The following is a 23315-nucleotide window of genomic DNA, read 5'->3' as shown; positions in this document are numbered from 1 at the left end:
TTTTTGAATAGCTTATGTAGACCCAGATGCCACAGGATTGGCAATAATTCACTGTTATTACAAAAAGAGAATTAATATAAAACATCACCTTGTTTGTAGACATATTAAAGAAGAAGGGAACCATGAAACACAATCTTTAGGAATTACAATGTGTCCTCTAAGTTTTGGATTTAATTGTCCTACCTAAATCTTAACAAACAAAAGCACATTGATACTTTATTTTTCTTCTTCTTATGTTTTGTATTACCCGGACTTAGTCACCAGATGTCACTATGAGACTGTTGTCCAGGTCACTCTTTCTTTAAACAAGAAGGAAACAAAGACCTCACATGAGGCATGGAGCAAAACGTATGTCCTTGTGGAAACACCTTATAAATGTTAAGGCTAGTAGATTTAGGGTTTTATTTTAGAGTGGATTTTGGCATGGCTTAGTGTGTAAGAAAGAGCACTGGACTGGGAATCGAGAATCCTGGATTTTAGCCCCAATTCTGTCATTTTAAAATATTTGACCACCTGGTAGATTTCTTTACTTTTCTGGGCTGTGAAAGATATCCTTATCTGAAAATAAGGGTGGCAAAAGAACCTCAAAATCTTCAAGCTCTAACATCCAGTGATTCTATTCCCTTCTTTTGCTAATTTCTTGGAAAGTAGCCAGAGGTCTTTACTACCAGGGATGATTTGGAAAGTCAGCATAAGTGAGAATAATGAGTACCTATTGCATACTCTATTTTATTCTAAACACAGTCTCTGCTAGGTTTTGACCTACCATGAAGTGGGGAAACCTTTATGGTCACTCTCACTTCTACACAGTCTCTGTATATTGGTGGTACACATTGTGTGAAATACCTTTTCCATCTAGAGATTGCTTCATTTTTTTATTATAAAAACATTACACAAAATTTGTTTAAGGTGTCATGTAAATATACTTTTAGTGACTGTCATTTTTGGGTTTCACTCTCAGAGGAAAATGAATTATTTATATTAGGTATTTCTGAATACCTAATCTGAATATTCTTGCTTTTTTTTAAAACCAGTTCTCTGCAGTGTTCACCCATCCACCTACCTAAAATATGCACCACTTAATCTTTTATTCATGCTGCTCCACAGCGTCCTGTAATCATAACCCACTTGTGGTAGACTCAGACACTGTTGTTGTATGAATGCCTTATTTATCTCTTTCTGTGCATATTTATGTTTCAGTTAGCTATTTTCATTGCATGTAGTTCCTTCCATAGTGTGGGTTCTCGTATTCTCAGCCATTTTCTTTGTCATTATTTTACTCAGAGTCGAACCACAGAGTAAATATTTTTGAGAACAGTCTGAATTACATGGAGCCTTTAACACTTAGAGGCACTATCCTAATACCCAAATTATTATATAGAACAGGTTGACACAGGCTTTTATAGAATTATCTAATCCTGAAACATATCTTGAGTATTTACTAAATGCTCCACACTGTTGATGTTCTGGGATTGAAACAACAGATAACACAGTGTGGCACAGAGAGAGCAGGAACAAGCATTTACACAGCAAAGTGCTGACCGTTACAGTGGAGTTGTGTGCAACACACTGTGGGAGGCTAGAGGAAGGCAGCCAGGCTTCACAGAGGATGGTATAGACTTACCCTTGAGCTGACCTTCAAAAATAGTCAGGAGGGTTTGCATGGGAGGTTGGGAGTCTATTCCAGGCAGAGGGGGCAGCAGAGGCAAAGAAAAAGAGGTTTGAGACTACATATTAAACTGGAGAAGTGCATATGGTCTGTACTTACTGCTTAGCAACAGAGTAGAATGATTTGCTGGGAGGTGAGACTGAATTAATATTAATCTATTGATTTCTCTTTGAAATTTACAAAATTTTCTCCTCTCCCCTTCCTTCTTTATGTATTTTGGTTCTACTGGAGTCAGTTCAGGTGTTTCTTAGGAAATTGTTCTTTATGATCTCTGTGAGTTGACATTAAAATATACATTATGTATGTTCTGTGACACATTGTTACTCTTATATGTTGGTTGTTTAACACCTACATGGGCTCTTGCCTCAGCTAAACAGTGAGTTCTCAAAGGTCACATTCATGATTAGCAGCCACACTGAATTATTATTACATGGAAGAATGGAAGGCAGGAATGAAGAAAGGAATGGTGGGAGGGAGGAAAGAAGGTAGGAAGGAAAAAGAAAGAAGGGGCGGAATAAGCGCTTGTAATGGAAGATGGAATTAATGTTTTTCAAGAGTATCTTACTTTCTAAGATGCTCAAATACAATGAGAAATATATTTGAGCATCCTGAATTGTGTGAAAGTTTTAAAATAATATTTGTCAATGTTCAGGAGAAAAATCCTTCTGAGCATGTGAAACAAGAGGAAGACCGAAGGTAGATATGCATAGAACCCTATCCACAGTTACTGAGTATGTTTAGTAGTGTAGAAATTGAGAAAAACTGCCTTATAGAGAGCTCAGCTCCAAAGTGACTGGCATGAGATTTAAACTCAGCATGTATAGGTTACATAAAATAATATCACACTCCAATCTTAGATATCATAGACCCTAAAAGGGCGATAGTGCAAGGTCTTTCATTGCACTGTCTTGATATTTCTAAGTCAAACTGCTTTTTGTTTCAAGGAAACACAACCTCTTGAGGAAGAAACTTCTGAGATGGCAGCTGCCAGAGATATACAAGCTGCCCAAGTAAGGGGTTAGGAAAAGCTGAAGCCAGGCAGACATGACTGTGGGTCCAGGCTCTACCTCTTGGTAGCTATGTGACCATCGGCAAGGTGCTGTGTTTCTTCTACCCAAGCTTCAGTTTCCTTGCTTATTAAATACAATGAGTTTTTTTTTTTCTTTCTGACAGAGGGGGCAGCAAAGACAAAAAATTGATTACAAGAAAGGGAGTATCTGAAAAACTCGGCATCGTGCCTGACACGTAGTTAAGTGCTCGGAAAATAATAGCCATAATTATTGTTGACAAGTCTGGAGCAGGAAAACAAACAAGCATACAAAACACAAGATTAGACTGTAGGTTAAAAAATACAAGGTCTAGTTCTGGCTCTGTCATTTATTTGCTATGTAACCTCAGTCACATGTGTTTTTTTCCCTCATCTATACAATTGGAGAATTCTACCTATTGTACCTACTTGGCAGCATCATATGAGATTATATAGATATAGGTATATATAGCACTATATGGTCTAAGGGATCATTTTTATTACAGGCTTGATTTGAAAAATGCAGAGTTCCACTCCCTCAAGATGAAGCACCCGTGCCTTGTTCTGCCTGACAGCCTAGGACTGATGCTACTTGCAGAATTTTAGTGCTCTGGTTACTGAAAACAGTATCACATGGCACCGTGCAAAGTACAGTGCCCATTTTATGGTCTTATGAAGCACAGATGCCAAAGTTGAGAGTTTAATTGAAAACCTAGCAGTTTTTCATGATGGCTCACGGTACTTTACATTTTTAAAGAAAGTCTTAATAGGTTAGCAACATGGTGTTTTGTTGTCATGGTTATCATAAACATCCAAGTCACTATTGAGTGTTATTCATTTGTAGATTATTTAGTCAATCATTCTACTCACTATTCTTAGAGATTGATATGATTTAAAGATACTATTGTTCTTTTCAATTCTTGTTTCTGCAATTAAGATATACTACAACATTTTCTTACGTTAATGCCAACTCTTTTTAAAAATGTCAGCTTTCTTCCAAATAGTCTCCTCAAATAATACGTTAAGGAGTTCCAGAAAACATGGGGACTACCAAACCAATACTCACTCTTTATAGCTAAGGAAAACTGAGCTGCAGAGAGTTTTAGAGATTTATTCAAACTTCTATGGTGTTAGTTGAAGAATATTAGGTGTTCTTGCCTATATGTTTTCAAAGGCAGATCATGTCATCCTTGAAGGTAAAGTCATATTTTGTTTTGTTTTGTTTTAATTCAGTTTACTTCATAGCATTTGTATGTAATATAATTAATTCAGCAAATGTCACTTGTTTCTTTATATTGTTACATTTTGTTTTATGTTATCCCTGGTAAGTCATTATAAACTTAGTTTTCAAAATAATTTCCACACTAACAATTTTGTTATATCTTAGCCATATCCCTTTGAAGAACATAGTATAGTTATCACTCTATTATAAATTTTACATGCCAAATGATGATATTGAAGTTCAAAGAATTTATGGCCTTGCTCAATGTCTCATGGCTAGTAAAAGAAGATGTCAGAACTTAAATACAAGTCTCTGACACCAAGCTTTCTCCAATCCACAAAAAGTATTATTTAAATGAAAATATTAATTGCTTAGAGAAAGTAAACTTGAAGAAATAAGGAAGTCAGTTTTGCTTGGAATTAGAGGTGATAATTTTCATTCTCTTCAGAGCTCTGGTTGCATGTGAAACTAGACTGGCTTGGAATCCCATTATGTAATTTGAAGTATCGTTAGTCCTTAAGACACTAGACATTGACATGTTTAAGCATAATTTTGTAAGCTCCATTCAGAGTAAGATATAATGTAATTGTTTTTGAATTCCCCATACTAATGCCTTTCTTCACCAGAGAAGTTAATGGTGCCTTCTATATGTGACTTATATGTGCACTTCCTCAAATTATCAACAAACCACTGAACTTGGCTTCCTCAGTGTGAAAATATCTTATTGCTTTCAAAACATTGCAATATTACAAGTCCAAAAAATGTAATTTTGATCATATGCATTTTATTAAGAAATAATGGTTATTATTATATTTGGTTTTATTTATTCTGTATTACAGTTAAATACCATATAGTAAATATTTATTCATATGCTGCTTCCTCTTAAACAGGCTTTGAGATAGGCTCACATATGCAATAGATTAATAAAATATAAGTACACATGAAAAATTGACAATGGTTGAAGAATGATGGATAATGCTTGAATAAAAGAAAAGAGGAAAGAATGAATTTTCTCTAAATTCAGCCATTATTTATGTATTTTATAATCATAGAATTTTAGAACAAGAAGAAATCTTAAAGTTTTTATTATTGAATATCTTTTTTTATAGCTGAAAAAATTATAGACCTAAGCATTTTGCCAAATATCACATAGTCAATTGGTACCAGCACAGGACCAGGACAAAAGTTATTTTTTAACTTTGTGCCAGAACATCCCCAACCTGACACATCTGACTTCCTTAATAACGCATTACTTAATAATTTGACTCTACTTTCACTTTTCCTTTGTAATCCCCAAAGTGAATTACATGACCAGAAAGCAGAAGTTCAGAAAGAATATATTTATGATCAAACTTTGTCTTCCCTTTTCAAATATATTTTTCTTATTATTTGCTTAAGCAAGCACATTGAGTGAAGAATAGCATCTAGCAGTTTGCTCATTCAATGTGCATTGCCGATAGCTACCATAAATATCGTAAACCACTGATACAACTTTTTCTTTTCTCATTCCAAAAAAGGACATAGGCAGGGGAGCCATGTGAATATCCCATCACACCATGGCTGGATTATTGGCTAGTACAACTCTGAGTCCTTCTATCTGCTCCCAGTCAATTCCAGCCACAAATTTTATGCTCATTGAATCCATGAACAAGAACATCATCTTAAAATATTGACTTATCAGAACAAAATAATCAACGACTCATTTAAAACTATTAAATCTAAACTTCTTTAACAAAGCTCTACAAAATCAAACCCTATGAACTAGTATTGTAATGAGGGAGGGAAGGTATGCATAGGGCAAGTTTTAGATTTTAAATTGGAGGAGTAAGTGCTATTTGAGGGAGATTCAGGGAAGGATCCAATCCTAATATCAAAGTCAGAGGCATACTCCATCATGACAAAGGGGGACAAGAAGCAATGGAGGCAGGATGCAGTATTGTCCTCAGAAAAGAAGCTTGAACCCATAGAACGACTCCCATAGAAGAAAAAGGCACAGGTGGAACTTCCCAAGATCTCTCTTCTCTACACTGGCAGGCCACCTGGCAGTTTCTGGGGACTGAGACCCAGGTTCTTTAGCCAGATGGGGTTGCCTCAGGGAAAATGCACACAGAGCTGATCTTACTCTGCCTTCCTTTCTAATCTCCAGGGTTTCCTGAACAAGTTTCACTGAATTTTTGATCAGAAGCAGCTTTGGGCTGTTTGAAAAAAAAGTCTGTTGATCTGCATAGTTCTTTATGCACCATTAAATAGAAGGCACCTCAGTTCAGTCTTTTACCATGAAACCAAACATACCCTTTTTAGGTCCATGTTGGAATAGTTCTTTGACCAAATAAAAAAGAAAGGATTATATATCAGGTTATGAACAAAGAGCATGTGTGATATGATAGAGACAGATTGGTCAGAAAGTACACGCTGGCATTCTGAACTGGATTTAGGAAGACTGCTGTTCCAAAATCACTTTAGAGACTATATAAGCAAAACAATAAATTACAATGTAAAATAAAAATATTAACACTTCTATTTTTATATAAGATAAGAATTATCATTTAATGTAGTATAATATTTAATATAATAGACTAACACATATTCATTATTCATGTATCAGAAATACATTTTCCAAAATTTTCTCTGATGGGTGAAGCATCAAAGAAGCTTGGAGACTGCCACTCTGGACCTTCTCTTCATAGGCTCATGAATCTTGCAGAACTATTCACTTCAACATTTTAGAAAGACATGAGCAGATTACAGATGAATCTGCTTAGCCTTCTGGAATAACTACTGATATGGTTGTGAAGCCAATGTGAGTTTACAGTAACTAGTCAAACTGAGGGGCCAGAAAGAGGATATGAAAATGCCTTGCTTTTCTTCTAGAATATAGACATTCAACGGATAAGAAAAAAATAATAAAAACAGGAAAACTGAGACCCAGAGAGATATATTTAAATGTCTAAGATAACAAACCTCATAACAAGTGCGTGAGCATTTGAATTCAGTTCAATTTTTTATCAAGGCCTGTGTCTTGCTGCTACAACTTGAAGCATTTGTTCTTTTGTTTATATTATTTACATGACATAATAGCCTCTTTTCTGTCCTTTCCTTTATCTGAGTCCTTTCCTTCCTTCAAAACTCAGTCCCTCTTTTCCATGAAGCCCTACTGATGATTCCAGCACTTATTATTCAGTGTCTTTTTCCAAACTCCAGACATGAACTTTGTTTATTGAGAGTTTACTCCATGCCAGCCACATAGGCATTTCACATCTCCTCACATAACTCTGTAAGTTGTTGTGGTAGGCAGAATAATGGCTCCCAAAGATGTTCACACCCTAATCCCTGAAAGCTGTAGATATGTAACATGACAAAAAATTTACAAATTAAGGCGATGTACATTAAAACACACAGCTCATCCTGGGTTATCTGAGTGGGTCCAATCTATTCACATGAGCCCTTAAAAGTGGAAGAGTAAACTAGAACAGTTCATCTGAGATATGACAGAAGAAGTTGCAGGAGAGATCCAAAGCACAAGAAGGCCCGGACCCACTGTAACTGACTTTGATGACGAATAAAGGGGCAATAAGCAAAGGAATGTAGGTGGCCTCTAGAAGCTGGGATTGGCCCTCAAATGACAGCCAGCAAAGAAATGGGGAGCTCAGTCCTACAACTGTAAGAAACTGAATTCTGTCAATATCCCAAATGAGCAAGGAATTGGATTCTCCTCTAGAGCCTCCAGATAGGAATACAGCCATGATGACACTTTGATTTCAGCCTTAGCGGGCCCAAAGCAAACAAGCCAAGACTTTTGATCTATGGATCTAAACTGTGAGATAATAAATTTGTGGGTCTTTTGGGCTTTTTTTTTTTTTTTTTTTTTTGAGACAGAGTTTCACTCTTGTTGCCCAAGCTGGAGTGCAATGGCACAATCTCAGCTCACTGCAACCTCTGCCTCCTGGGTTCAAGTGATTCTCTTGCCTCAGCCTCCCGAGTAGCTGGGATTACAGGCATGCATTACCTTGCCCAGCTAATTTTTTTGTATCTTTAGTAGATATGGGGTTTCATCATGTTAGCCAGGCTGGTCTCCATCTCCTGACCTCAGGTGATCTGCCTGCCTCAGCCTCCCAAAGAGCTGGGATTTCAGGCGTGAGCCACTGCACCTGGCCAAATTTGTGTTTTTTAAGCTGCTGAATTTGTAGTAACTTGTTACAGCAGAAGTAGAAAACCAATAAAGTTTCTATTTCTGGGATAAATCCCACTTGGTCATGATGAATTATCTCTTTAATGTGTTGCTGAATTCAATTTGCTAGTATTTTACTGAAGAATTTTGCATCAATATTTATCAGACATACTGGCCTGTAGTTTTCTTTTTTATATTTTGATGTATCTTTAACAAAAAACTGGCTATAGAAGGGACATACTTCAATATAATAAAAGCCATATACAGCAGAACCTTAGCTAGTTGCATACTGAATGGGGAAAGCCTGAAAGCCTTTTCTCTGAGATCTGGAACATGACAAAGATGTTCACTTTCACCACTGTTATCAAACGTAGTTCTGAAAGTCCTAGCTAAGGAATCAGAAAAAAGAAAGAAAGAGCATCAAAATTGGAAAGCGGGAAGTCAAATTATCCTTGTTGGCAGATAATACGATCTTATAGTTGGACTCCACCAAAAAACTATTAGAAACTATTAGAATTGATAAATAAATTTAGTAAAGGTGTTATCTATAACTTTCAAACAAAAATTGGAGTCATACAAGAGTTAAGCTTACACAACTTGCAATTGTCAGAATTGATGCTATTAAATATGCTCTACTTTGAATGTGTGTGACACATGGTTTCTCTTTCTCTTTCACTTGAGAGAGATAACTGTATCTTAGATACATTACTTATCTATCTTCTCCATATTATCTGGTGTAGTCCTGGACACACAGACATCCCAGGGGGTGGACACTTGATGTGCTTCCCAGATCCTCCAACAATGAAGGACTTGGTGCTCTAAGAGGTGAGAATGTTGTCAGCCCCTTCAGAGATTGCCCCAGCTACAGAGCGGCCATAACCAACCACACACCCTCCAGAGGGTTGCCTGGATAAAATGACCGCGCCATATAGAAGGCCTGGCCAAGTTGGCCCGAGTCTGGACAACAATGAAGGGCTCTGATAGCTTCAGAGCTCCCCATAGGGTTGGTGGAGGCTGCTATTGAGATTACTTTGCCCATCAACTTCTCCCTGCTGCTTCCTGCTTCCTTCCCCTTCCTTCAACAGATGTGGGCTCCATGGACACTCCTTAATAAACATCTTGCAAGCTAAACTGCTTCTCAGAATCTGCTTCCCAGAGAACTAATCCTGTATAATCCCACTGATACGTTTGGTTACATATGTACATATTGAATAAAGTTTATTTTACCTAGTAATTTGGGTAAAATATTAGCTCCTTGTCACAAATTTCCAAAGTGCACAGAGGGACTATTTTAATTGTGTTTGCAACTTTTATCTCATATTGTATGACTTTGAAAGTTGTTGAGAGCATATTTTATAAATTATCTCGCTTTGGGTGTTTTAGTAGTGTATGTGTAGTGCATAAATTAGGCAGCATTCTCATACAACACATATATCAGGTACTACAGGGACAGAGGAAGATCAGCATGTATCAACAAAAACCACACATTTTATGATTAACACAGAGGATGATATGGAAAGTTGATGTATACCCTCCCCTAATTTTTTCCCCGACTCTACAACCGTGCTGTGATGTTCCTGGCTTTGCGTGAGTTAACTTACTTGGGAGTACCAGAAAAGAAAAGAGGCTTTTCGGCGTAGGATTGTTTGTTTATTTGTTTGTTTGTTTAAGCGATAAGATCTCACTCTGTTGCCCGGGCTTGAGTGCAGTGACGCAATCATAGTTCACTGCAGCCTTGAACTCCTGGGCACAAGCAATCCAATTCTCCCATCTCGGCCTCCTGAGTAGCTGGAACTAAAGGCATGTGCCACCATGCCCGTCATGTTGTTTTTCCTTGTTAAAACCACTGAAGCCATCTTCCTGGTACCCATGATGAGATCGCTCCTCTACTTGTCTTCTTGTTGCTTATTCTATCATCTCTGCACCTCCTGCTTTCCAAGAATTCACTGGCTACTAGATAGCCTTCTGCTATTTTCTAGTATCCTTATGTGCTCTCAAAATATGTGATACATAAGCAAAACACTGTTAACCATCACGAGAGGTTAGATTAACAGCTTCTTTCTTTTTTGTAGTTGCAATCTTTCCTCTCTCCTTCTACCATTTTTTATTTGTTTTTAATGAAAAGAGGCTTCTAAGCATTTATTTTCACTACCTCTTCAAGAGCCACAAAAATCAAAAGTACTAAGAGTAATATTTTTAACTTTAGGAGCCCCAGGCAATCTTTCAAATAGATGACAAGCTTACAATCAATAAAGAGGAATTTTAACCACATATCTCATGGATACAATGATGAACACTTGTCCCGTTTTACAGTCAGGAAGTAGAATCATCAGACCTCAAGTCAAAGTCCACATTTAAATCCCAAACACTCAGCTTCCTATGACGCATGCAGACATCCTTGCCCTTTGAACATACTACATCCCATAATAGTTGTTTTGCAGTGAATGCACATTTCCTGGAGAATTGAGGTTGCCTCCTGGCCTTCCAATGTCCTGGGCTTCACTTCTATAATAGGTACATATTCATGGGCAAAGCTGTTGCCTTTGAGTTTTCACTGTCCAAGCTCAAGCAGGAACATAAGTTATCAGGATAGCATCCTAAAAGCACCTCTATTTCTTCCTGTTGGCAGTACATGCCAGAAAACTAAATTTTATGTTGTTTCATCTTATTTTTGGCAAGTTCATTATGCAAAAGATATATCTTAACAGTAGCCAAGCACAAGCAATCAAACTCAGACTTATTATTTTCTTAATCCCGCATCACCCCTCGATATGGCCATTTTGGCCAGATTTACCCTGTGATTACATGTCTACTTGCGTTCTGTTTATTGGTTATTGTCTCAGTACATCTGCAATTTTAAGATTCATTACATTATCTTTCGCTTGTCTCTCCTATTCACCTGTCCGCAGTCTGTGTTTCACCTTTGCCCTCACCTCCTGTCATCAGCCTGTCTCCCAAAAATGCCCCACCATTGTTCTGTTGCAAAATTCTATTTGGTCAGCTACCTCATTACCTCTATTCAGGTCTTTTTCCTCTCCCCGTATGCTCCAGTTCTCTGTTCCTGGATATGCTGGGTATAACTGGCACTCACTACTGAGTACAGGTACCCCTTATATGTGAGAGTCCTGGAGGCACCCAACCAATCTCACTATGGTCCTCAGTCAATGACTGAAATTGAGCTGCATTTCTTCATGGAGAAGTGGGAAGAATACCTCTTTCCCAATTTTAGCATGGCTGTATTCCACACAAGCATAAGACATTTATGTCTGTGTCTCAATCATTTACAAAGTTTATAGTGAAGTAGCTCTTTTAGGTTATAACTTACACTGCTTACTTTCCCCACCACCTATTAGCAAAAGAATGAGCCCATGGGACATTTGAATAGGAGACCAATCTGAGTGAAACTATTTACATGCAGATAGGTAACACCCAAAATTCTTCTTGGTAAAGCCAAATGCTGATGAACAGTGCGCCAAACTCATTAGTTTAGCTCTCTTTCCCCCTACCCAGCTTTAATGAGGTATAACTGACAGTAAAAATTATATATATTTAAGATGTACAACATGATGATTTGATATACATACATGGTAAAATGGTGACCACAATCAAGTTAATTAACATATCCGTCACCTCACATAGTTACCATTTTTTTCTTTGTGGTACAAACACTTAAGATCTACTCTCTTAGCAAATATAAAGTATACAATACAGTATTAACAACTACAGTCTCTATGTTGTCCATTACATCCCCAGAACTTATTCATCTAATAACTGAAAGTTTATACCATATGATCTTAGCTCTTTCTTTTATGGTAAGTCTCAGACTAGCCCTACTCCTGGGGGAGACTAGAGGAAATTCCTGAGCAGAAAGTTGGAGTAGAGCAGGTAGATCTGAATAGAAAGTTAGCATGAAAGAAGTCATAGGGGCCTAAGAAGAAGGAGCATTGGTGAAGGGGACATGGTATGAGGACAGAAGCAGAATTATCATCAAGAGACTGCAAAGCACATATCAGTCATAACTGCCAGGAAGCCATATGGATGCCAGAATAAGGCTCGTAGTCCTATTGTGGCTATTTACATAGGCATTTCTGCACATAACCTCTGTCAAGGGTACATGTTGGCTGTTCTCAGCACCATCGGACAGAACAAACCATTACCACTTGCCTCTCCATGTGTGAGGACCTCCCAGCAGAAATACTGCTTACCTGTGCCATGAGATTTGTTTAGTACCCCTGTGCTGTCTGGGTACCTTCCTCTAAGCTTCCCAGGAAATTCCTAAGGTCTGGAAACACAGGATAGTGTTCTTGACCAGTAGTGGTTTCGAAGAGAATTTTCATTCCACTTCCAGCCTCTGTATTTGGGTAGAACAAGACCACAATAAAATGAATTCCATTACACAAATATTACTTACAGATTCTGATCCTTCCTGAAGTGACTTGGAATATTGTATTTCTCTTTTGATTTGGAAAGAGTTGATATTTCTTCTCACCAACCTGCACTAAGTTCTGTTTGAACTGAGAATCTTTTACATTGGCTTTTTTTTTTTCCCCCAAAATCTGAAGTAGTGGTTCTTTTGACCTTACCGTTACTGAAAGGAGAACAATATGGCTATAAAAGTAAGTGCAGCGTCTCTAAGAAATCCAAGTGTTTAGCAAATCAAATACAACATAAGGCACATTAAGGTTTTATTAAAATCTCATTTATTGGCAAGAGTTGCTTCTTTCTGAAGAGTTCTAGTCTGCCTCTCAAGACTTAATCTGATGTTTTCCATTTGTTTTATAGTATGTTTTTTACCCTTTTCCTCATACAGGTCTCATACCTTTATGAAACTTTTCCCTTATGACTCTACTTCAGTGTCATCTTCCCAGAGAACCCAACCAGTGACATCCTGAAAGCATACGCTGTGAGCTTTGTGAGAGCTGGGACTTAACGGCGGTTTTGTTCAGGGCTCTGTTTCCAGTGTCGTGCTCTGCAGATGACATAAAGCAGGCACTGGATAGGAATGTTGAATGTTGAATGAATGGACAGCATCCATGCTTATGGTCAACAAACCTAGTGGCCTCTGAGTGTCATGATAAAGAGCGCTTGCTCTGGAATCTGACCATATGAGTTCAGTTTGGCTCATTTGCTTCCCAGGTTGTAACATTGGATGAGTTCATTAACTTTTCTACTCTTTTATTTTTTCATGTGTAAAATCGGAACCATAGTTGTATCCACAAGATAGTTTTTCTTAAATTTGTATTGTTTTATCTTGTTTTTGAAGATTAAATGAATTGTGAAGCACTTAGGAGAACACTGAGCAGATAGATGTTCTCAATTAAAGTCAATGATACTACACAGTATGAATGTTTATGGTGGCAGAGTGCTCATTATCTGATTAGGTGATTCTTACTAGTTTTAGAAGTTTTCATTTCTAGAATGACCTTTCTGCCCTCTCCATCAATATACTTTGTTATAGAAGTCTGTTCATTCTCTTTAAAACACTTAGTGGTCTCTGAAATAAACTTGCTTTACAAAATCTATATAGAGGGAACTTTTCCATCTTGTTTAGTGTTATATCCCCACTTTAAGAAGAATAGTTAACATGTAATAGTTGTTTAATAAATATTTATTTAAAGAATGCATTGAGTAAATTGTTTAAGTTTTATTTTTATGTTATGGCAAATTTGACCTCATAATTGTATCTATCAGTTCTATCTCAGCTCTGTGGAGCAAAAGATAATGGCTTTAATGCCTTTTATTTTCTTTTTAGCTATTCACATTTTTATTTGTTATTTTTAAAGATTATTCTCAATTTTTTGGTGTAAATAGTAGATGTATATATCCTTATGCGGTACATGTGGTATTTTGATACAGGCTTTAATGCCTTTTCTATATGACAATTTATTGGACATTTGAAGAAATGATCTTTCCTTTATTTCTCTATTCTTTATGTTTTCCTTATGATCGTGTGTGTGGTGGGTGGGTGTAGGTAATGGAAGATAATATGAATATAGAAAAAGACATAGAGAATTCCTAAGATGGGGCAGGCGTGGCGGCCCATGCCTGTAATCCCAGCAATTTGGGAGGCTGAGGCAGGCAGATCACATGAGGCTAGGAATTCAAGACTAGCCTGACCAACATGGCGGAAACCTGTCCTGAATAAAAATACAAAAATTAGCTGGGCATGGTGGCACACACCTGTAATCCCAGTTACTTGGGAGGCTGAGGCACGAGGATCACCTGAGCCAGGGAAGCAGAAGTTGCAGTGAGCTGAGACCACACCACTGCACTCCAGCCTGGGTGACAGAGTGAGACTCTTTAAAAGAGAGAGAGAGAGAGAGAGAATTCCCAAGAGTGAATTTCCAACTCCAAGAGCTTTAAAGTGTCATGTGAAGTCACGGAAGGAAGAAGACTTTGGAGAGTGGTGTTCCAGTAATAATATCCGGCCCTTAGAATAGTCTCCTAAACCACAGAAAAATATATGCCAGAAGAGTATCTAATTCAAGAAAGAGGAAGATATGTAACCCAAAAAATGCAATCAGGTCTGCCATACGGAAGCAAATAGATGGCATCCATATGGCAGACCTGGAGAGGACAGAGGGTCTCAGGGGGGAAGATGTACTAGTCATTTACCTATGGGTCCTAGGCTCCAGATCCATATTCCTGTACTCAACTTTGTGATGCTTAGGTTAGGACTGTACAAATTGTATTTCAGAGACCTATTTTTCAGCACTAGAGAAATATTAGGAGGTAAAAGAAGGGGAGCTGGGCCTTCCTATTTATTGCTATTTCTGTCAATATCAATCTACAGTGGCAATTCGTTTCCACATTTGGCAGCTGAATAAACACTATTGGGTAAAAATATACACCTGCTTTTTAAAAGTCATTATTAGTTAAGTTCTCCCTATCCACCTGAATAGCACGCTGTTCAAAGCTCATATACCATTGCAAAGATAATTCTAAAATTTTTTTGGAACCACAGAAGCACCTGAATAGCCAAAGCAATTTTGACAAAGAAGAAAAAACATGAAATCACACTTCTTGATTTAGAATTATACTACAAAGCTATAGTGATCAAAACAGTATGGTATGGGCATAAAAACAGACACATAGACCAATGAAACATACTAGAAAGCCTGAATATCAACCCAAGCACAAACAGTTAACTAATTTTTCACAAAGTCACAAGAAAACCAAAATGAGACAAGGATAGTCACTTCAATAAATGGTGTTGGGAAAATTAGATACCCACTTGTAAAAGGATAAAATTGAATCCTTATCTAACACTAAACCTAAAAACTACTCAAAGTGGATTAAAGGCTTAAACATAAGACTTGAAACTATAAAATTCCTAGAAGAAAATATAGGAAAAAAAAACTCTGTGACATTGGCCTTGCCAGTGATTTATTTGATATGGCAGCAAGATCTCAGGCAATAAAAGCAAAAATAAGCAAGAGTGGCATCAAACTAAAAAGTTTCTGTATAGTAAAGGAAACAGTCAACAAAAAAAGACAACTTATTGACTAGGAAAAAACATTTGCAAACTATGTATTTTATAATGGATTAATATCAGAAAATATAAGAAACTCATACAATGGCAAAAAACAAACATGCAAACAAACAAAACCAAACAAAAAAACACACCTGATTTAAAAGTGGGCAAATGACCTGAATAGACATTTTCCAAAAAAGGCATATAAATAATAGGTATATGAAAAAGCACTCAACATCACAAATCATTAGGGAAGTGCAAAACAAAACACAATGAGGTCACCTTACAGTTGTTAAGATAGTTATTATCAAAAAGATTAGTATTGGCAAGGATGTGGAGAAAAGGCAACCCTTGTATACTGCTGGTGGGAATGGAAATTGGTATAGTCACCATGAACAACAGTATGTATGTTCCTTAAAACATTGTAAGTAGACCTACCATAGGATCCATCTGGGCATATGCCCAAAGCTTATGAACTCAGTATGTCAAAGAAATATGTGCACTCCCACATTCATTCCAGTATTATTCACAATAGCCAAGATATGGAAGCAACTAAAGTGTCCACTGATGATTAATGGATAAAGAAATTGTGGTATATATACGTATAAATACACGCATACACACAAATGTTATTCAGCCTTCAAAGAAGGGTGATCTTGTTATTTATGAAAACATGGATAAACCTGGAGGACATTATGCCAATTGAAATAAGCCAGACACAGAAAGAAAAATACTGCACCATCTCATGTACCTGTGGAATCTAAAAAATGAGTAAATAGAAGCAGGGTAAAGTGGTTACACCAGGGCCGAGGAGGTGGGGGAAATGGGAATATTCTGGTCAAAGACTGAATAAGTCTAGAAATCTAATGTACAGCATGATGGCTGAAGTTAATAATACTGTATTGTATACTGGAAATTTGCTGAGAGTAGATTTCGGGTGCCCTAACAACACAACACACAAAAAGGCAACTATGTGAAGACATTAATATGTACATTACTTGACTGTAAAAATCATATATATATATACACATGCACATATATATATATATATACACCATGACTGTATACAATTTTTATTAAAAAATAAAGTAGCAATATGTGGGGGAGAAAGGCTCATCTGCTACTAGACAAGCCTTCCTTACAAACATATAGGAAAATAAAACAAGAGCTTAGCATATTTAGAAACTTTATGTTCTGCATGCATGTAAGTATATATGTATTTATTTATTTCCTTGTATTTTGATTCTAAATAATCTGAGTTGGCACCAAATTTGAGAGTTTAACTTCATAAAACATTTTATTTAAAAAATAGAGTCCATATTGACACAAATTATTTAAAAAACAAATTAATGATGGAAAGTAGACAACTCTCCCCTGCAGAAGAATTCTAAATAATTTATGTAGGTATTCCACCCTTAAAAAGGTAGAGAATAACTGTCATCTTAAGTGTGGACTGTTCATAGTGACATTTTCTCAGGGAGCACAGTATGGAAAGAGGTGGAAAAGATTAACTTTATAATAGAGAGTATGACAAACAGTATTTCAGTGAAGAGATTAAGGTAAATATAAACGGTTATTAGTCATCTTGATCATGTGTATCCTTGATATACTGTAATGAAAATGGCACTTCATGCCTTTGGTCATTCTTCCAAAATACCATAATTTTATTCTAATTACGACTTTTTAAAAAATCAGTAAAACCTCAGTTGAGGGACATTATACAAATACCTGACGAGTATACCACTAAACAGTCAAGGTTATCAAAAATAAGAAAAAAACAAGAAAAAAAGTTTTATTTATTTATTTTAACTTTTATTTTTAAGTTCAGGGGTACAAGTGCAGCTTTGTTACACAAGAAAAATAACTTAAAAAACAAGGTCATCAAAAATAAGAAAAATCTGAAAAAATTGTCATAACCTAAAGGAGCCTAAGGAGACATAATGACTAAATATATGATATCCTAGATAAGATCCTGGTCACAGGGAACAGACAATGGGTAAAATCTAAGGATATCTCAATAAACTATGGAATAGAAAGTTTAATCAAAAATAAGTTTAAGTCCCCAAAAATGTTTTTAACAAGAATATTCTTGCATTTGTATTTTTGTCCTTGTTACTGTTTATAATTCCCCTTTCCATGATCTTTTGTTAATTGTTACATAATAATTGTACATGTTTATAGGGTGCATGTGCTATTTTGATACATGCATAGCATGTGTAATGCTTAAATCAGGGTAATTAGAATATTCATACCTCAAACATTTATTACTTCTTAGTGTTGGGAACATTTAAAATCTTCTTTTCTAGCTATTTTTAAATATACAATAAGTGATTGTTAACTGTAGTTATTTACCCTAGTGTGCTATCGAACACTAGAATTCATTTCTTCTGTTTTGCTTTAACCAACCTCTCTTGTTTTCCCTTCTCTTTCTCTCTCTCTCTCTCTATGTGTGTGTGTGTGTATATATATATGTGTATATATATATATCTCACATTTAAAGATAATTTGTTTATGCATTGGTAGACACTTAGGCTGATTCCACATCTTTGCTATTATGAATAGTGCTCAATCAACATCAGCATGCAGATTTCTCCTCAATATACTAATTTCCTTTTGTTTGTATATATATACCCAGCAGTGAGATTACTGGATCACATGGTAGATTTATTTTAGTTTTCTGAGGAACCTCCATACCATTTTCCATAGTGGCTGTACTAATTTACATTTCCACTGGTAGGATACTGGAGTTCCCCTTTCTCCACATCCTCATCAGCATTTGTTATTTTTTTCTCTTTTTGGTAATAGCCATTTTAACTGTGGTAAATGATATCTTATTGTGTGTTTCATTTGCATTTTCCTAATGATTAGTGAGGTTGAGTATTTTTTCATATGCCAGTTGGCTATATGTGTGTCTTCTTTTGAGAAATGTCTACTCAGATTATTTACTAATTTTGTAATTGGATTTTTTTTTTTTGCTATTGAGTGTTAGAGTTCCTTATATATTTTTGTTATTAATCCCTTGTTGGATGGATCGTTTGCAAGTATTTTCTTCCATTCTATAGGTTGTTTCTTCACTCTGTCGATTGTTTTTTTTTTTTTCTTGCACAGAAGCTTTTTAGCTTAATGTAAGAGCATTTGTCTATTTGTCTATTTTTGTTTTTGTTGCCTGTGCTTTTGAAGACTTTTCTAAAAAACTTTTGCCCAGGTCAATGACATGAAGTGTTTCCCCAATATTTCCTTCTAGTAGATTCAGAGTATCAGGTCTTCATTGAAATCAAGTCTGTAATTCATCTTGATTTTATTTTTATATACAGTGAGACATAAGAGGTCTAGCTGATCATCTCAATAGATGCAAAAAAGCATTTGAAAAAATTCAACATCACTTCATGATAAAAACCCTCAACAAACTAGGTATAGAAGGAGTGTGCCTCAATATAGTAAAAGCCACATATAGCAAACCAGTGGCTAGTATTATACTAAATGGGGAAAAGCTGAAAGATTTTTACCAAAGAACTGGAACAAGACAAGAATGCTCACTCTAACCACTCTTATTCAACATAGTACTGGAAGTCCTCGCCAGGACAATTAGTCAAGAGAAATAAATAATGAGCATCCAAATTGGAAATGAGGAAGTCAGATTATCCCTTTTTGCAGAAAACACAATACTTTTATATAGAAAATCCTAAAAGCCCCACCAAAAAAACTTTTAGAACTAAGAAACAAACTCAGTAAAGTTGCAGGACACAAAATTAACATACAAAATTGGTAATATACCAACCACAAAGAAGCAGAAAAAGAAATTAAGAAAGGAATTCTATTTATAGAAGCTACAAATAATAGCTTCTATTTATTTATTTTTCTAGGTATAAATATTTCTAGGTATAGTTATACCTAGATATATCTAGGTATAAAGTTGGTGAAAGACCTTTACATGAAAAACCATAAAACGCTGATGAAAGAAATTGAAGAGATCACAAAAAATGGAAGATATCTTGTGGATTGAAAGAAATAATATTGTGAAAATGACCATACTACCAAAATCGATCTACAGATTAAATGAAATTTCTATTAAAATACCAATGATATTCTTCAAAGAAATAGGAAAAAAAAATCATAAAATGTAAATGGAACTAAGAAAGACACCAAATAACCAAAACAATTTTGAGGGAAAAAAAAAAGAAGTTCATGAATGCCTTTTGTATGGTAGATGAGTATGTTTCCTTTCCTATTGACTTGCCACATGACTTGTCTTGACTAATGGAATTGAGAAGAGTTTGTGTGCATGATGTAGCTTAGCCCCATTAGAACCACCATTAAAACAGAGAATATATTTTAGGTCTCTATGCCTCTGTGTCTCTATGCCTTTCCTCCCTTATGAGGAGAAAACTAATCTAAAATGAAAGAACAGATACAAGGGATCAAAATAATCCTGGCAGTATTTGAATCCCTAAGGCCAGGTCTTTCTAAAGACAGCTACATTGCTATCCACAAATCAATCAATCAGTAAGACGTAAGCAAATAAATAGCAAAAAACAACAAAAAAGCTATCTATGGAGTATGATGGATATGTCAATTTGCTTGACTGTAATAATAATTTCACTTTGTCTGTATATATCCCAGATATTGGTTATTCCTCTTGCCTGCATTCCAGAATGAGAAAACAAGTGGAGCTGAACTGAGCCAAGTCTAGCCAAGCAGCATGGAACTCATTGGAGCTACAGCCATATCGTAGCCTTCATGTAATATGAGTAAGAAATAAATGTTTGCTCTTATAAGACACTGAGATAATAGGAACATTTATTATTGCAACAAAAGAAGATTAACACACTTGTTGATAACTTTTCAAAAACATTTTGTTCTTGTACCGTCTCCTTCATAAAACTTCCTCTAAGTGTTTCTGTGACTCATCTGTAGTTTCCAGATTTAGCAAATAAAAATAGAGGACTCAAAGCTGGCATTTAAAAATATGTATAGCTCAACTTCCTAACTTGATTATAAGCTCTTTAAAGTAGGACCCAATCTTATTCATAACATCCAGCAATATATATTGGACTTCTACTGTTCCAAGCATTTTTATTAGGCATTGGATATGTAATGGCGTGTGAAAATAAACAGAAGCTTTATACTCTTTAAGCTTTTAAACTACTGGAGGAAACAGAAATTAAGCAAATAATCAACAAAATAAATGTCAAAGTGTAGTTCTAACCAATGTTATTTAAAGATACCAGGTGCATGGTCCTCTGAGAAACTGTGCATGGGAGACCTGATCAAGTCAGGAAGATAAGGAAAGGCTTCCCTGAAGGAGTGAGGTGATTTCTCAAGTTAAGAAGCAGAAAGGTCAGAAAGAATAGTCCAGCCTCTGCAAATTCCATAGATGGAAGTTAGCAATGTGTCTGAAGAAGAAAGACGAAAGTTGCTATGAGATGAAATTGAAGAAGTAAATAAGGACAGCCATGGTATCTCCCTAATGATAAACGCAGTCCCACATGCTTAGTATGTGTCCAACAAATAATCATGACCATATATGGCTTGACTTAGGTATATTGAATGCCTGTGGCTGATAGGATTACAGACAGAAAAAACACATAGTCGCTATCTTCAAGGACTCTCTCTCTCTCATACTCTATCTGCTAGAAGCTATAATAGTTCAGCAACCATCAGTCATAGTTGAGTTCTAAGTGACAAAAAGCCAGCTGTCACTGATTTATTCAAAAGAAGAAAATCACTTTATTGACTAATGGAATACAAACAAATATTAAACAACCAAGCTACAGGAAGGATAGGAGTGTGGCTGTCTTTAGAAAGACCTGGCCTTAGGGATTCAAATACAGCCAGGATTATTTTGATCCCTTGTATCTATTCTTTCATTTTAGATTAGTTTTCTCCGCATAAGGGAGGAAAGGTATAGAGACATAAAAGTTAAAATTGAGAGATAAGTATGAACACTCCAGTGGAAAAGAGGTAGAAAATCTGAAGACAAGTGAAATTATGGGGTCTGAAAAGCCAAAATACATTTATTGTTTGAGGAATGTATTTAAGAGAGTATAGTAGGTGAACTTAGAGATAATCTAGAGTTACTTCATGATAAACATTATTACTTGTCTAAAGGAAGTTAAACTTGATGCCAAAGGTATCTAGTCTTCATCATTAGTTTTCTTAATTTTTCTGGGCTAAGGTATTCTCATTTGCACAATGAAAGATGTGTTGGACATACTTTGCTCAGTATTGCTTTACTTGAAGAATTAATCTTTCCCTACATCATGTGGTGTTGGTGCAACTGTGAAATATCACCACTCCATCCCCCAACTACAGGTATAACCACATGGCTCAGGGGGGAAAATCAAAGTGCTTCATCCCTTTAGCCATAGAGACTTTTCAGAGATAAGAAACTAATCTGAGCAAGGCCATTCAGAGACTTATTATGAGATTTGATATGAGCATGTCAGAGAAAAGGGATTTTCTAACTTTTTGAGGGAAGCTATAAGATAGGCTAATGGCTGCTTCAGTGGCCAAGGAAGAATGAACATGAAGCCAAAACACAAAAGAAAGCACTGTAAAGGGAAGGAAAGAGAGTTATATCTAAGTCCTTGGATCTGTCCATGCCTGAAGCAATAGCCATTGGTGGACTTCCTAGTTGTATGAGCTAATTATTTTCCCTTTTTTCTTAAATAGTATGAGTTAAGTTTCTTGAAATTAAAATATTTTTGATTAAAATGGAGGTAATTCTTTCTGCTCACAGGGTTATTGTAAAGATCAGATTTATAAGAATCTGGCAAGGCTGGTGGCCCATACCTGTAGTCCCAGCTACTCTGGAGGCTGAGGCAAGAGGATCGTTTGAGCCCAGGAGTTTGAGGCTGCAGTGAGCTATGATCATCCCACTGTACTTCAGCCTGGGTGACACAGTGAGACCCTGTCTCAAAAAAAAAAAAAAAAAAAAAAAAGAAGGAAAGAAAAGAAAAAGAAGAATAAATATATAATTCATTGTAAGCTGTAAAGAGCACCTGAGTCATTATTTGACTTTTAACAAATTCCTTTGGCCACAGAGAAAATAATAAAAACAATTATTCTCACGAAATAGTGGTAAGTTATACTTTTCATGAAATGAACTACAGTAATAGATTTTTGCATATGCTGTGATTTGGAATCATAAATGATCCTAATTGCCTCTGTGTTGGGCTTTGTCTAAATACTATACTTTGTTTTTACTGGTATTTGAAGCCAGCAAGTAATATGTTTATTCAAACACTTATGGCCAAATATCCTTAATTACTTTCTGAAACAGTTTCTGAATAGGGAGACTCGTCAATTATTTTTCTTTAATATGATTATTATAATAAAGCTATGGACATGTTTTTGCAGTCAAGCTTCCTCAGAGATGTTTATAATGATTCAATCACAAACTAAATCTCTGTGTTTCCTGCTTTGTTGTTGTTGTTGTTGTTGTTAGGGAATTAGGGGATTCCCTGGTATAGCAGTGTCTTTGTTACATCCACTTCCTATCTTACCTCTTTTCTGAAATATTTCAAGTTCTCCCTGCCAGTGCACCAGGAGTAAAAAGTCCTATTTATATTGTTCCTCACTGTGTATGTCATTGCTTCTATCATATTCTGGAACGCTTATGGTACCATACTTAGATTCAGGATGGCCAGCATTTCCAGCCATTGATGACATTATTAAGAAACAGAATGATAAACTATGGCTGAATCATTTACAATGCCAGGTGTTCCTGGCAATAAATCTCTTATGACAATGTAT

The 23315-nt window shown here is 36.0% G+C and overlaps 1 long non-coding RNA gene across 1 annotated transcript in view; it reads left to right on the top strand.

Annotated features, from left to right (window-relative positions):
- Window positions 1-20336, top strand: part of LOC129393397 (uncharacterized) — a 130092-nt gene extending 109756 nt beyond the window's left edge. The window contains exon 4 of the long non-coding RNA XR_008620237.1: window positions 20181-20336. This is a non-coding gene — a long non-coding RNA (uncharacterized LOC129393397). The remainder of the gene's footprint in view (window positions 1-20180) is intronic.
- The last annotated feature ends 2979 nt before the right edge of the window (window positions 20337-23315 follow it).

Source organism: Pan paniscus, chromosome 9, assembly GCF_029289425.2.
Source record: "Pan paniscus chromosome 9, NHGRI_mPanPan1-v2.0_pri, whole genome shotgun sequence".
In the NCBI taxonomy this organism is placed as follows: domain Eukaryota; kingdom Metazoa; phylum Chordata; class Mammalia; order Primates; family Hominidae; genus Pan; species Pan paniscus.
The sequence above is the reverse complement of the archived record's forward strand: the minus strand, read 5'-3'. Positions and strand labels throughout refer to the sequence as shown.